This window comes from Hypanus sabinus, chromosome 20 (genome assembly GCF_030144855.1).
Source record: "Hypanus sabinus isolate sHypSab1 chromosome 20, sHypSab1.hap1, whole genome shotgun sequence".
Taxonomy (NCBI): Eukaryota; Metazoa; Chordata; class Chondrichthyes; order Myliobatiformes; family Dasyatidae; genus Hypanus; species Hypanus sabinus.
The window spans coordinates 268,340-281,821 of NC_082725.1; the positions used below are offsets into that span (position 1 = coordinate 268,340).

The 13,482-nt window shown below is 43.3% G+C and overlaps 1 protein-coding gene across 3 annotated transcripts in view; it reads right to left on the reverse strand.

Annotated features, from left to right (window-relative positions):
• The window catches only part of hycc1 (hyccin PI4KA lipid kinase complex subunit 1), a 151,167-nt gene that overhangs the window by 54,357 nt on the left and 83,328 nt on the right, over positions 1–13,482 (reverse strand). The window lies entirely within an intron of this gene.

Sequence of the window (13,482 nt, forward strand, 5' to 3'; positions counted from 1 at the left end):
ATCCATGCCAGTATCTTTCCTGTAACACCATAAATTTTACCTTGTTAAGCAGCGTCATGTGAAGCACCTTATCAAATGCCTTCCGAATATCTAAGGAAATGACATTCATTACCTCTCCTTTGTCCATCCTGCTTGTGACTTTTTCAAAGGATTCCAACAGATCTGTCAGGCAAGATTTCCCTTTACAGAAACCATGCTGACTTTGACTTATTTTATCATTAGTCTCCAAGTACTCCAAAACCTCATCCTTAATAATGGACTCCATCACTTTCCCAACCACTGAGGTTAGGCTAACCTCTCTTTTGTCTTTCTCCCTTCTTACAGAGTAGAGTGACACTTGCAATTTTCCAGTCCTCCGGGACCATGTCAGAATCAAATGATTCTTGAAAGATCATGACCAATCCAATTGTTATCTCTTCAGCAACCTCTTTCAGGACTCTGAGATCTAGTCCATCTGAACCAGATGATTTATCTATAAACATTTGTACCTTAAGGCCTTTCAATTTGCCCGGCACTTTTCCTTTGTAATAGCAATGGCACTCACTCCTGCTCCCTGACACTCATGGACCTCTGGCACACAGCAAGTGGCATCTACAGTAAAGACTAAAGCGAAGTACTTAAGTTCATCTGCCATTTATTTGTCCTCTATTACTACCATCCCAGCATCATTTTGCAGTGGTCTAATATCAGCTCTCACCTCCCTTTTATTTTTATATAACTAAAAAAAACCTCTTAGTATCCTGCTTTATATTATTGGCCAGTTTGTCCTTAATTTCATTTTCTTAGGGCTTTTTTAGTTGTCTTTTGTTGGAGTTTAAAACCTTCCCAATCACCCAACTTCCCACTCACTTTTGCTATATTATATGCCTTTTCCTTGGCTTTTATGTCTTGTTGCCTAGCCTTGCCATTTGAAAACAACTTCTTCTGTGGGACATATCTATCCTGCGCCTTGTGAACTATTCCCAGAAACTTCAGCCACCTCTGCTCTGCCTTCACACTTACCAGTATCCCTCTCCAATCTACCTGGGCCCATCAAGTCCATTCCGCTGTTTCATCATGACTAAACACAGATCGCATTCAACCCCATACACCTGCGCTCTTACCATATCCCTTGATGACCTGACCAATCAGGAATCTATCAACTTCCATTTTAAATATACCCACAGACCTGTCCTGCACCACAGTCTGTGGCAGAGCCTTCCACAGATTCACCACTCTTTGGCTAAAAAAATTCCTCCTTACTTCTGTTCTAAAAGGTCACCCTTCAATTTTGAAGCTGTGCCCTTTGGTCCTGGGTATCTCCACCAAAGGAAACATCGTCTCCACAGCCATCTTTTCTAGTCCTTTCAACATTTGGTAGGTAGGTTTGAATGAGATCCCCACACATTCTTCTAAATTCCAGTGTGTACAGGCCCAAAGCTGCAAAACACTCCTCATATGTTAACCGCTTCACTCCAAGAACCATTGTTGTGAACCTCCTCTGGACTCTCTCCAATGACAATATATTCTTTCTGAGATATGGGGCCCAAAACTGTTGACCATACTCCAAGTGCAGCCTGACTAGTTCTCGTAAAGCTTCAGTACTATCTTCTTGTTTTTATATTCTATTCCCCTTGAAATAAATGCCAACTTCTTCTGTGGGACATATCTACCTTGTGCCATGTGAACTATTCCCAGGAACTTCAGGCATCTCTGCTCTGCTATCATCCCTGCCTCTGTCCTCCACCAAGCCACCTGGGCAAGTTCCTCTCTCGTGCCTCTGTAATTCACTTTATTCCACTACAATACTGATACATGTGACTTGTGCTTCTCCCTCTCAGACTGCAGTATGAATTCAATCATATTATGTTCACTGGCTCCTTAGAATCCCTTAACGTTAAGCTCCTTAATAAGATCTGGGTTATTAAGCAACACCCAATCTAAGATAGCCTTTTCCCGATTAGGTTTGAGTACAAACTGCTCTAAAAAGCTATCTCATAGGCATTGAACAAATACACCCTCTTGCGATCTAACACTAACCTGATTTTCCCAATTCCCTTCCATATTGAAATCCCCCATTACAATTGTGACATTACCTTTATTTCATGCCCTTTCCAGCTCCCTTTGCAATCTTACCCCCATATCTTGGCTACTATTTGGAGTCCTATATGTAATTCCTATAATGGGTTTTTTCACCATTGCAGTTTCTTAATTCCACCCACAAAGATTCAATATTCTCTGACCCTATGTCACCTTTTTCTAAAGATGTAATTCCATCTCTCACCCACAGAGCCACACCACCGCCTATGCCTTCCAGCCTATCATTTCGATACAAGGTTATTCTCATGGGCAGGTTTGTTCGTGCAGCTGGGGAAGGTTTAAACTAACTTGGCTGTGGGATGGGAACTGGAGTGAAGGGACTCAGGATAGGATGGATGGTAAAAGAGCAAAGATAGCATGCAGTCAATCCATTAGGAAGGGCAGGCAGATAGGACAAAATTATAGCCAGCAGGTTGAATAACAGTGCATTAGGGTTGCAGGATCAAAAAGAGTAGCAAATACAGTATTCAAAGTGTTATACCTCAATGCACAGAACATAAGAAATAAAGCGAATGATCTTATTACACTTTTACAGATTGTCAGATATGATGTGACCATCACCAAATTGTGACTGATTGTGGATGGCTATAGTTGGGAGCTGAATGTCAAAAGTTACACATAGTATTGGAGGGATAGGAAGATAGGTAGAGGGGGTGGTGTGGCTCTGCTGGTAAATAATGGCATCAAATCAGTAGAAAGATGTGACATAGGGTTGGAAGACGTTGAATCCTTGAGGCTTGAGCTAAGAAATTGTAAGGGTAAAAAGATCGCAGTTATATACAGGCCTCCCAACAGTAGCTGGGATGTGCACTACAGATTACATGGGAAATAATGAAGGCATGTCAAAAGGGCAATGTTATGATAGTCATGAAAGATTTTAACATGCAGATCGATTGGGAAAATAAGAAGAAATAATAAGAAAGAAGAAAAGAATGGAAGAAGGACACTACTGTGGCTGACAAGTGAAGTCAGAGCCAAAGTAAAAGCAAAGGAGGGGGCATACAAGGAAGCCAAAGCTAGTGGGAAGATACAGAATTGGGAAGCTTTTAAAAACTTGCAGAAGCAAACTAAGAAGGTCATTAGGAAGGAAAAGATGAATTATGTAAGGAAGCTGGCGATTAATATCAAAGAAGATACTAAAAGCTTTTTTAAGTATATAAAGGGTAAAAGACAGTTGAGGGTAGATATAGGACCAATAGAAAACGACGCTGGAGATATTGTAATGAGAGACGCAGATATGGCAGAGGAACTGAATGTGTATTTTGCATCAGTCTTCACAATGGAAGACAATCTGCAGTATAGCGGACGTTCAAGTGTATCAGGAAAGTAAAGTATGTGCAGTGAAAATTACAACTGAGAAGGTGCTCAGGAAACTTAATGGTCTTAGGGTGGATAATTCTCCTGGACCAGATGGAATGCAAGGGTACACAAGTCACCCAGACCAGAAAAACTGCACTTAGGGTTCTGAAAGAGGTAGAGGTAGAGATTGTGCACACATTAGTAATGAGCTTTCAAGAATTACTGGACTCTGGCATGGTTCCAGAAGACTGGAGAATTGCAAATGTCACTCCACTCTTTTAAGAAAGAAGGGAGGCAGCAGAATGAAAATTATAGACCAGTTAGCCTGAGTTCAGTGTTTGGGGAGATGTTACAGTCAATTGTAAAGGATGAGGTTTATGGAGTACTTGATGACACAGGACAAGATAGGACAAAGTTAGTGTGGTTTTCTTTGGGAAAATCTTGCCTGATGAACCTGTTGAAATTCTTTAAGGAGATTCCAAGTCAGATAGATAAAGGGGATGCAGTAGATGTTGTATATTTGGATTTTCAGAAGACCTTTGACAAGGTGCCACACAAGAGGCTGCTTGCCAAGTTAAGAGCCCATGGTATTTCAGGAAAGTTACTGGCATGATTAGAGCATAGGCAGCAAGTGGGAATAAAAGGATCCTTTTCTGGTTGGCTGCCAGTGACTAGTGGAGTTCCACTGCAGTCGGTTTTGGGACCGCTTCTTTTTATGATGTATATCAATGATTTAATGATGAAATAGATGGCTTTGTTGCCAAGTTTGCAACAAAGATTGGTGGAAGTGCAGGTAGTGTTAAGGAAGCAAAAAGGTTCCGTAAGGACTTAAGACAGATTAGGAGAATGGGCAAGAAAGTGGCAAATGAAATACAATGTTGGAAAATGCATGGTCATGCACTCCGGTAGAAAAAATAAATATGCAGACTATTCTCTAAATGGAGAGAAAATCCAAAAATCTGAGATGCAAAAGTCCTTTGGAGTCCTTGTGCAGAATACCCTAAAGGTTAGCTTGCTTGAATTCTTGTTTAATTTCTCTTGCTTTTTGTTCTGACAGTAATCTTTTTTTCATCCTCTTCCATTCTCATCTTAATTTGTTTTGTAACTCCTAGTGAACAGCTCTCTCTACAATGTTTCTGACCTGATGGTGACTACTTCTCATATATATTTATTTATATCTGCAGAATGTTGCATATTTCACTTTTCCTGAAGAGAAAAAATCTATTTCACTTATTGAGGGTCTTAACCAGAGGACATGGATCTAAGCTAATTGGTAGAAAAATGCTGAATCAAGGCTCCAGCGATCCCCATTCAACCTTGAGATCAAATTCCAGGTGTGGAGTAATTACTTTTCCCTTGAGTGCCCTGGCTTTCTCCCTCATCCTAAAGACATGCTGGTAGTTTAAACAGCTACAATAGTAGATGTAATTGACATTGCAATCAATGGGAACATGATAGTCATGCGAGAGAGAATATCAGGTGATGAAGAGACATATATAGGATTCTGACTTTCATTAGCTGGGGCAAAGAATATAACTGCAGGGAGGTCACAGTCTAACTTAAATCTTCAGTTAGGCCAGAGCTGGAATATTGTGTGTACTCCAGGCTGTCACCTGGGGTGAAGTAAAAACTTATCAGGACATTCCAGAATGTTTCTATTATGTGGTGAGATTGCTTTATTTTCCTTGGAGTGGAGGAAGCCAAGGGGTGGTGCATAAAAGGCGTAGATTTGAGGTGAAAGAGTAAGAGGTAAGAGGTTGAGGGAATCTGAAGAAGAAATTTTTCAGTCAGAGGGCAGTTGCAATCTGGAACACTTTCCCTAATAAGATAATGAAGGCAGGTACTCAACAGCAAAATTGTATCGAAATGAACACTTGAAACACCATGGGATAGAAGAGCACAGACTGGTGCTGATAAGTGTGGTTAGTGTAAAGGGGTACTTGGCATGGACATGGAGAGCAAAAGAACCTGTTTCAATGCTATATGACTAATTCCACATTACAGGGCTACAGAGAAAATAGAGAGAATGGGATTGATGGGCACTGGCAGTGATTCAACTGTTTCCTACTATGTTTCCACTCATTAAAAAAAACCTGAAATTTAATTTCTTGAATTTACTCACTTTTAGGTAGTACAGGCAGTAATCTATTTCAATTGAAGCACCTGAATAAATACCTAAAAGTATCTCATCTACAGGCCTACAGATTGGTGCTAATTGCTAATAGAAAGGTGATCTCAGTGCGGATCAGGGAATGCATGCATCTCTTTCAAAGCAGCAATGGTGGCTAATTTATTTACTTTATTTAAAGATAAAGCACAGATAAGCCCTTCCAGCCCTTCAAACTGCACTAGCCAGCAACCCCAATTTAACTTCAACTTAATCACCAGACAATTTACAATGACCAATTAACCTACCTGGTATGTCTTTGGACTGTGGAAGGAAATTCCAGATCACCTTTATAAAACCTACGCATTCCATGGGGAGGATGTACAGACATGTCAGGATTGAACTTTGTACTCCTATGCCTCGAGCTGTAATAGCAGTGTGCTAACTACTATGCTACTGTAGTGTCCAAATTAAGAATAATTAAAATAATGAATTTGAATGCAAAACAGTCAGAATGATGGTAGAGATCAAAGTGTATTTCTCAGGAAAAATACTTTAGCAACCTACTGCTGCTCTTCAGAAAAATAGGAAAGTGACACTGCTGGTTCTGAAGACAAATGTTTTTTGTACTATCCCCTTTATGTCAGCATGTATAAATTTCTTATTCCAGTCAAAGTTGGTGTTAAAGTTATTAGAGCTGTTGGAGCTTTATTGCCATTACCCAGGACAACAAAATTAAGTCCTGCTCCATTCAGTGCAAAACAGCATACTGGCAATTCAATTACTAAAAACACAATGACAAAATTTTAAATGTTTGAGTAACTTAGAGTGATATCCAAGTTACAACTGAACTAAAAACAAACAGCTCAAAAATGGGGCATTGTTCAGTTGCACGACAGCCCTGGGGGAAAAGCTGATTTTCAATAGCCCAACAAACTGGCAGCCAAGAACAGAGTTTTAAAGGGTTCCTCAGTTCATGAATCCGTTGTCTAACAACTGCCCTCAGCTCCATCCCACGGACATCATAAACCAAGCTGAAAAAGCCATATGCCACCCAAAAACAAGGCTTCAAGAACAGACAGCATCACTGATGTTCTAAAGCTCAATGCACTAATGTGACGAAATAATTTGGATGAATGCGTATAAACATTGCAGCACAGAAGCAGGCCATCTCAGCCCTTCTAGTCTGTGCCGAATGCTTACTCTCACCTATACCACTGACCCACACTCAGCCCATAACCCTCCATTCCTTTCCTGTTCATATACCTATCCAATTTTGCTTTAAATGACAATACCAGACCTGCCTCTACCACTTCTACTGGAAGCTCATTCCGCACAGCTACCACTCTCTGCGTAAAGAAATTCCCCCTTGTGTTACCCTTAAACTTTTGCCCCCTAACTCTCAAATCATGTCTTCTCGTTTGAATCTCCCCTACTCTCAACAGAAAAAGCCTTTCCACGTCAACTCTATCTATCCCCCTCATAATTTTAAATACCTCTATCAAGTCCCCCTCAACCTTCTACGATCCAAAGAATAAAGACCTAATTTGTTCAACCTTTCTCTATAAATTAGGTGCTAAAACCCAGGTAACATTCTAGTAAATCTTCTCTGTACTCTCTCTATTTTGTTGACATCTTTCCTATAATTTGGTGACCAGAACTGTACACAATACTCCAAATTCAGCCTTACCAATGCCTTGTACAATTTTAACATTACATCCCAACTCCTATACTCAATGCTCTGATTTATAAAGGCCAACATACTAAAAGCTTTCTTCGCCACCCTATCCACATGAGATTCCACCTTCAGGGAACTATGCACCATTATTCCTAGATCCCTCTGTTCTACTGCATTCTTCAATGCCCTACCATTTACCATGTATGTCCTATTTGGATTATTCCTACCAAAATGTAGCACCTCACACTTATCAGCATTAAACTCCATCTGCCATCGTTCAGGCCACTCTTCTAACTGGCCTAGATCGCTCTGCAAACTTTGAAAACCTACAACGCCACCCACCTTAGTATCATCTGCATACTTATTAATCCAATTTACCACCTCATCATCCAGATCATTAATGTATATGACAAACAACATTGGAGCCAGTACAGTTCCCTGAGGCACACCACTAGTTGCCAGCCTCCAACCTGACAAACAGTTATCCACCACTACTCTCTGGCATTTCCCATTCAACCACTGTTGAATCCATTTTACTATGTAACTCCCTGGGTCGCCTCAGGCTCGCTCAGCTCGTTCTTGTCTAGGGGGAGCAGCCTTCGGCCCCGCCAAACTGGGTAATCAGCTGGTGTGGATGCTGTGTGATGTCCCCGCCTCGCCCAAAACCAGACAGTACACCATATGCGATTAAATGAGTACAATTTATAAAGGTTACTATAACTAAGTGATTAATAACGATACAGTATATATGAAGAGAAAATTAAAGAAAAGGCGCCAAACTTATCAAAGTCCAAACCACTTCGTGCACAACCGTTGGAGCTCAATTACTGAAGTCTTCTGGCCACCATTCGATCCCCTCCGAACTCCTCGACTCTCCAAACAGCTCAGGACCCTCCGAGTGGTCAACCAAGCACATCTAGCTTCATCCCCCCCCCCCCCCGGAGAATCTCCCGGCCTCTGACCCCCCTTTGGGGTCCGATCCTCGCCCAGCTTAGAGCATTGCGTCCTCTCTCTCGACCCCCTCGCGCCGATCTCCCCAAAAGCCCGTCAACAAAAGCTTACAGACTCAGAAGAAAGAACATTAATCCCCATTTGGTTTACAAAGGAATACCATTCTCGTTATCAGTAAATTAGCATTCCTGCTAGTTAACAAAAGGAAACCCTTTCCCAACAGTATCAAAGAAAAAAAAAGAAACCCCCTTTACACACTTCCTCCACCAAATAAAAGTCATGTCCTCATGACTACTAAATAACTCGCCACCTTTCCTGCCAACACACCGTAACCCAAGCACAAACAGTGACATCTCCTCCCCACACAGTAACCCTCACGCCCTGTTCCTCAGGCGCTACTTAGGCCAACTATCTGGGAGTTCCCTAACCCTTCTGAGGCCTCCGTACCCCCTCACCTAAACCCTTCAGGCTCGGACACAACTGGGGATACCTTGGACCCACTACCAACTCCTCTCTCAACCTCTCACTCATGCCCCATACTGCACACAGCTAACCCTCCCCGCTACACCTGACTCAATGGGAGAAGGGCCAAAGGTCTCTTCCTCAATTGAGGGAAAGTCAGCAAAAGGCAGCATGTACCACACATCCAGCACATCATCCATCGAATCTGTATTCTTCCTCATTCCTGTGATCGGTAGCTGCTGTTTGATCTTCTCCAAACGGAAACACGTGGCCTGCACTGCTCCCGCAGTCTCTTCAGCCTCCTGTTCAGTATTCACTGCACTTCTCTCCAGCTTTTTCTTCCTCATGACTTCTTCCAGATCAACTTTCAGGTTTTGCACTTCATTTGAACTGTCGATGGTCATCTTCAGGTTCCCTTCAAGCTTCCACTTCTCTCTTCTGAGATTCGTCTGTAATTTCTTCACCTCTGCAAACTCCCCTCTCCGGGTTCTCAGTTTGCTATTACCCTCAGTCAGACAACTTTCTTCATTCTCTCCAACTTGTAAGTCTTCCGAATGGTTCCAGATCACTTTCTCCAGTCTCTCCGTCTTCATTTCAAACTTGATTCCGTAGAGACAGTCTCTCACGAGCTGCGACCTTCGCCAGCCCTGGCACATGTCCCGAAAACACTTTAACTCGGTAGTTCTCAGCTGCTCCTGCAACGAACTCACTTCATATTCTCCTGAGGCAAATCCAAATACCAAGAGATCATCCACATACACCAAAACTCCAAACGCCTCCACATCCCCTATGGTCTTCCACCTGCCCTGCAGGAAGGTTGCAAGGGCTCCAGATATGCCCTGTGGCATCTTTTCGGACCCGAAGACTCCTAGGGAATTTATAACGGCCGTCTTCTCCTTGTTGGCCCCACTCATCGGTATCTGGCAACATCCACTCCTCAGATCCAGCACCTTAAACCACTTCTCACCACTCAGACAGGCCATCGCCTCTCTGGCCCTCAGGGCCATATTCTGGTCACTGACAGTGCGCCTCTTCAACGCAATATAATCCATACACACGCTGCCTACATCTTCCACGGCTGTAGGGGCCAGTCGCCGCAACCTCTCTCTCTCCGAGGTGTCTTCAGCAGTCAACTCCCCTCCCTTGTGGTATTTCGCAGCATCCACGAAGAGGGTCTCACCCTCAGATACTTCCCCCAGGCCATACCACCACTGGCTCTTGTTTGAATTCGGTATCAGCCCAATGCTGCTACACACGTCCACACAAGCAGCTCGAAACCCTGGGTGCATCGACAATGCCTCCAAACAGCGCTCACCCGCCTCCTCCGGGCAGGCTCCCAAGCGCACCAGCAGGATTTTGGTTCTCTCTAGAACAGAAACGCTGCCCGTCTCAACAGGGTCCAGACACATCAGCATTAACGATTCATGAACCTCAGTCTCCTCCACATTTGCCTCTAAGAACTCCATTTTCACTGACCAACAACCGTTGTCTGGATAATCACCGGCACTGGTACCCTGAATCTCCAGTGTCCTCAATGTTGTCAAGGGTAAACGCTTCCAATAACGGTTATGAAACAAACTGTACAGCAACTTCACCGGCGCCCCGGTGCCGAGGATGGCTTTAACTTGACTTCCATCCATCCGTAACAACACCTGTGCGCATGGCCCCTCTAAGCCTTCAGGAATAGGGTCTGTTCCTTTCGGGAGTTCCTTGGTACATTGCTGGGAACGTGCTCCCCCAGAGACCCCAAGCCGTTCCCCCACTGGGCCTCCTCTAAGTTTCCCGACACCTCTCGAATCAACGGAACAACTGATCCCCTTGACAGATCCCCTTGGCACCACAAGCAATTTATCTGCCCCCCTAGGCAAAAAGGGATACCCTAAAAACTTCCCACCAATCTCCTGCCACAGATATAATAAGCCCCCCAGCTGCGGCATTTGACTTCCAGTCGAACCACACACATTTTCCCACACTTTCCCAGAACTGGCAGCGGTCACTTCGAGGTAATTGCGCCTGACAGTTCTAACAAAGTCACCAGCCCGCCTACTCAAACTTTCAACCCGTCCCTGTCGCTTTTCCTCAGCCAAGCACTGCCACTCACCCAACAACTGAGAGGTCCGCTCCGCCCACGCCTCCGCCCCTTTAGGGCTGGACATTATTCCAATAACCGGGCGGAGCTCACCACTGCTGAAACATCCCAACCTGTCACTCCTCAATCTCCAAACAGTACGGACAACCCATGGTCCCACCACCATTTCGTCAGCCAACAGCAACCACCCCACCCAACACACACACACTGATAACCAGCAATCGCACACCCACAAAGGCACACCAGCTCTTCGCCGCAGACACAATTTAAAGAGGGTGATCACACAGCTTCCACAGAAATCAACCCCGGACGAGCACCCCACAATGTAACTCCCTGGGTCGCCTCAGGCTCGCTCAGCTCGTTCTTGTCTAGGGGGAGCAGCCTTCGGCCCCGCCAAACTGGGTAATCAGCTGGTGTGGATGCTGTGTGATGTCCCCGCCTCGCCCAAAACCAGACAGTACACCATATGCAATTAAATGAGTACAATTTATAAAGGTTACTATAACTAAGTGATTAATAACGATACAGTATATATGAAGAGAAAATTAAAGAAAAGGCGCCAAACTTATCAAAGTCCAAACCACTTCGTGCACAACCGTTGGAGCTCAATTACTGAAGTCTTCTGGCCACCATTCGATCCCCTCCGAACTCCTCGACTTGCAGCTCAGGACCCTCCGAACTCCTCGACTCTCCAAACAGCTCAGGACCCTCCGAGTGGTCAACCAAGCACATCTAGCTTCATCCCCCCCCCCCCCGGAGAATCTCCCGGCCTCTGACCCCCCTTTGGGGTCCGATCCTCGCCCAGCTTAGAGCATTGCGTCCTCTCTCTCGACCCCCTCGCGCCGATCTGCCCAAAAGCCCGTCAACAAAAGCTTACAGACTCAGAAGAAAGAACATTAATCCCCATTTGGTTTACAAAGGAATACCATTCTCGTTATCAGTAAATTAGCATTCCTGCTAGTTAACAAAAGGAAACCCTTTCCCAACAGTAACAAAGAAAAAAAAAGAAACCCCCTTTACAACTATTTCAATATTAATACCTAACGAATGAACCTTCCTAACTAACCTTCTGTGCGGAACCTTGTCAAAGGCCTTACTGAAATCCATATGGACAACATCCAATGCTTTACCCTCGTCAACGTTCCTCGTAACCTCTTCAAAAAAATTCAGTAAGATTTGTCAAATATGACCTTCCACGCACAAATCTATGTTGTCTGTTCCTAATCAGACCCTGTCTATCTAGATAATTATATATACCATCTCTAAGAATACTTTTCATTAATTTAATCACCACTGACGTCAAACTGACAGGCCTATAATTGCTAGGTTTACTCTTAGAACCCTTTTTAAACAATGGAACCACATGAGCAATACACCAATCCTCCGGCACCATCCCTGTTTCTAATTACATTTGAAATATTTCTGTTAGAGCCCCTGCCATTTCCACACTAACTTCTCTCAAGGTCCTAAGGATATCCTGTCAGGACCTGGCAATTTATCCACTTTTATATTTCTTAAAAGCTCCAGTACCTCCTCCTCTTTAATTGTCATAGTTTCCATAACTTCCCTACTTGTTTCCCTTACCTTACACAATTCAATATCCTTCTCCTTCCTTAATACCAAAGAAAAGAAATTGTTCAAAATCTCCCCCATCTCTTTCGGCTCCACACATAGCTGTCATCTCTGATTCTCTAAGGGACCAATTTTATCCCTCACTATCCTTCTGCTATTAATATAACTGTAGAAACCCTTTGGATTTATTTGCACCTTACTTGCCAAAGGAACCTCGTATCTTCTTTTAGCTTTTCTAATTTCTTTCTTAAGATTCTTCTTACATTCTTTATATTCCTCGAGCACCTCATTTACTCCATGTTGCTTATATTTATGTAGATATCTCTCTTTTTCCTAACCAAGTTTCCAATATCCCTTGAAAACCATGGCTCTCTCAAACTTTTAACCTTTCCTTTCAACCTTAACAGGAACATAAAGATTCTGTACCTTTAATTTTCCTTTAAATGACCGCCATTTCTCTATTATATCCTTCCCATAAAACAAATTGTCCCAATCCACTCCTTCTAAATCCTTTTGCATCGCCTCAAAGTTAGCCTTTCTCCAATCAAAAATCTCAACCCTGGGTCCAGTCCTATCCTTCTCCATAATTATATTGAAACCTAATGCCATTGTGATCACTGGACCTTGTACACACTGGAATTGAGGAGATTGAGAGGGAATCTGATTGAAACGTTTAAGATAATTAAAGGATTTGATAGGATTGAGGCAGGAAATATGTTCCAGATGTTGGGAGAGTCCAGTACCAGAGGGCATGGATTGAGAATAAGAGGTCAGTTATTTAAAACAGAATTGAGGAAAAACTTTTTCTCCCAGAGAGTTGTGGAAGTGTGGAATGCACTGCCTCGGAAGACGGTGGAGGCCAATTCTCTGGATGCTTTCAAGAAGGAGCTAGATAGATATCTGATGGATAGGGGAATCAAGGGATATGGGAACAAGGCAGGGACTGGGTATTGATAGTGAATGATCAGCCATGATCTCAGAATGGCGGTGCAGACTCGAGGGGCCGAATGGTCTACTTCTGCACCTATTGTCTATTGACCCGAAGTGCTCCCCAATGGTAAACAAACTTTTTCACTGTACCTTGAAATAGGTGTCATGAAAAAAAATTATCAAGCTTCTCAAAGAATTTCAGACAAAAATTCATAAACATCTCCAACGGGTTCTCCTTTCTACAATGCTATTTACTCTCAAATTTGCTTTGAAAATCTTCTGACCTCCTGATAAGCACTTGCAGTGAAGGAGTTC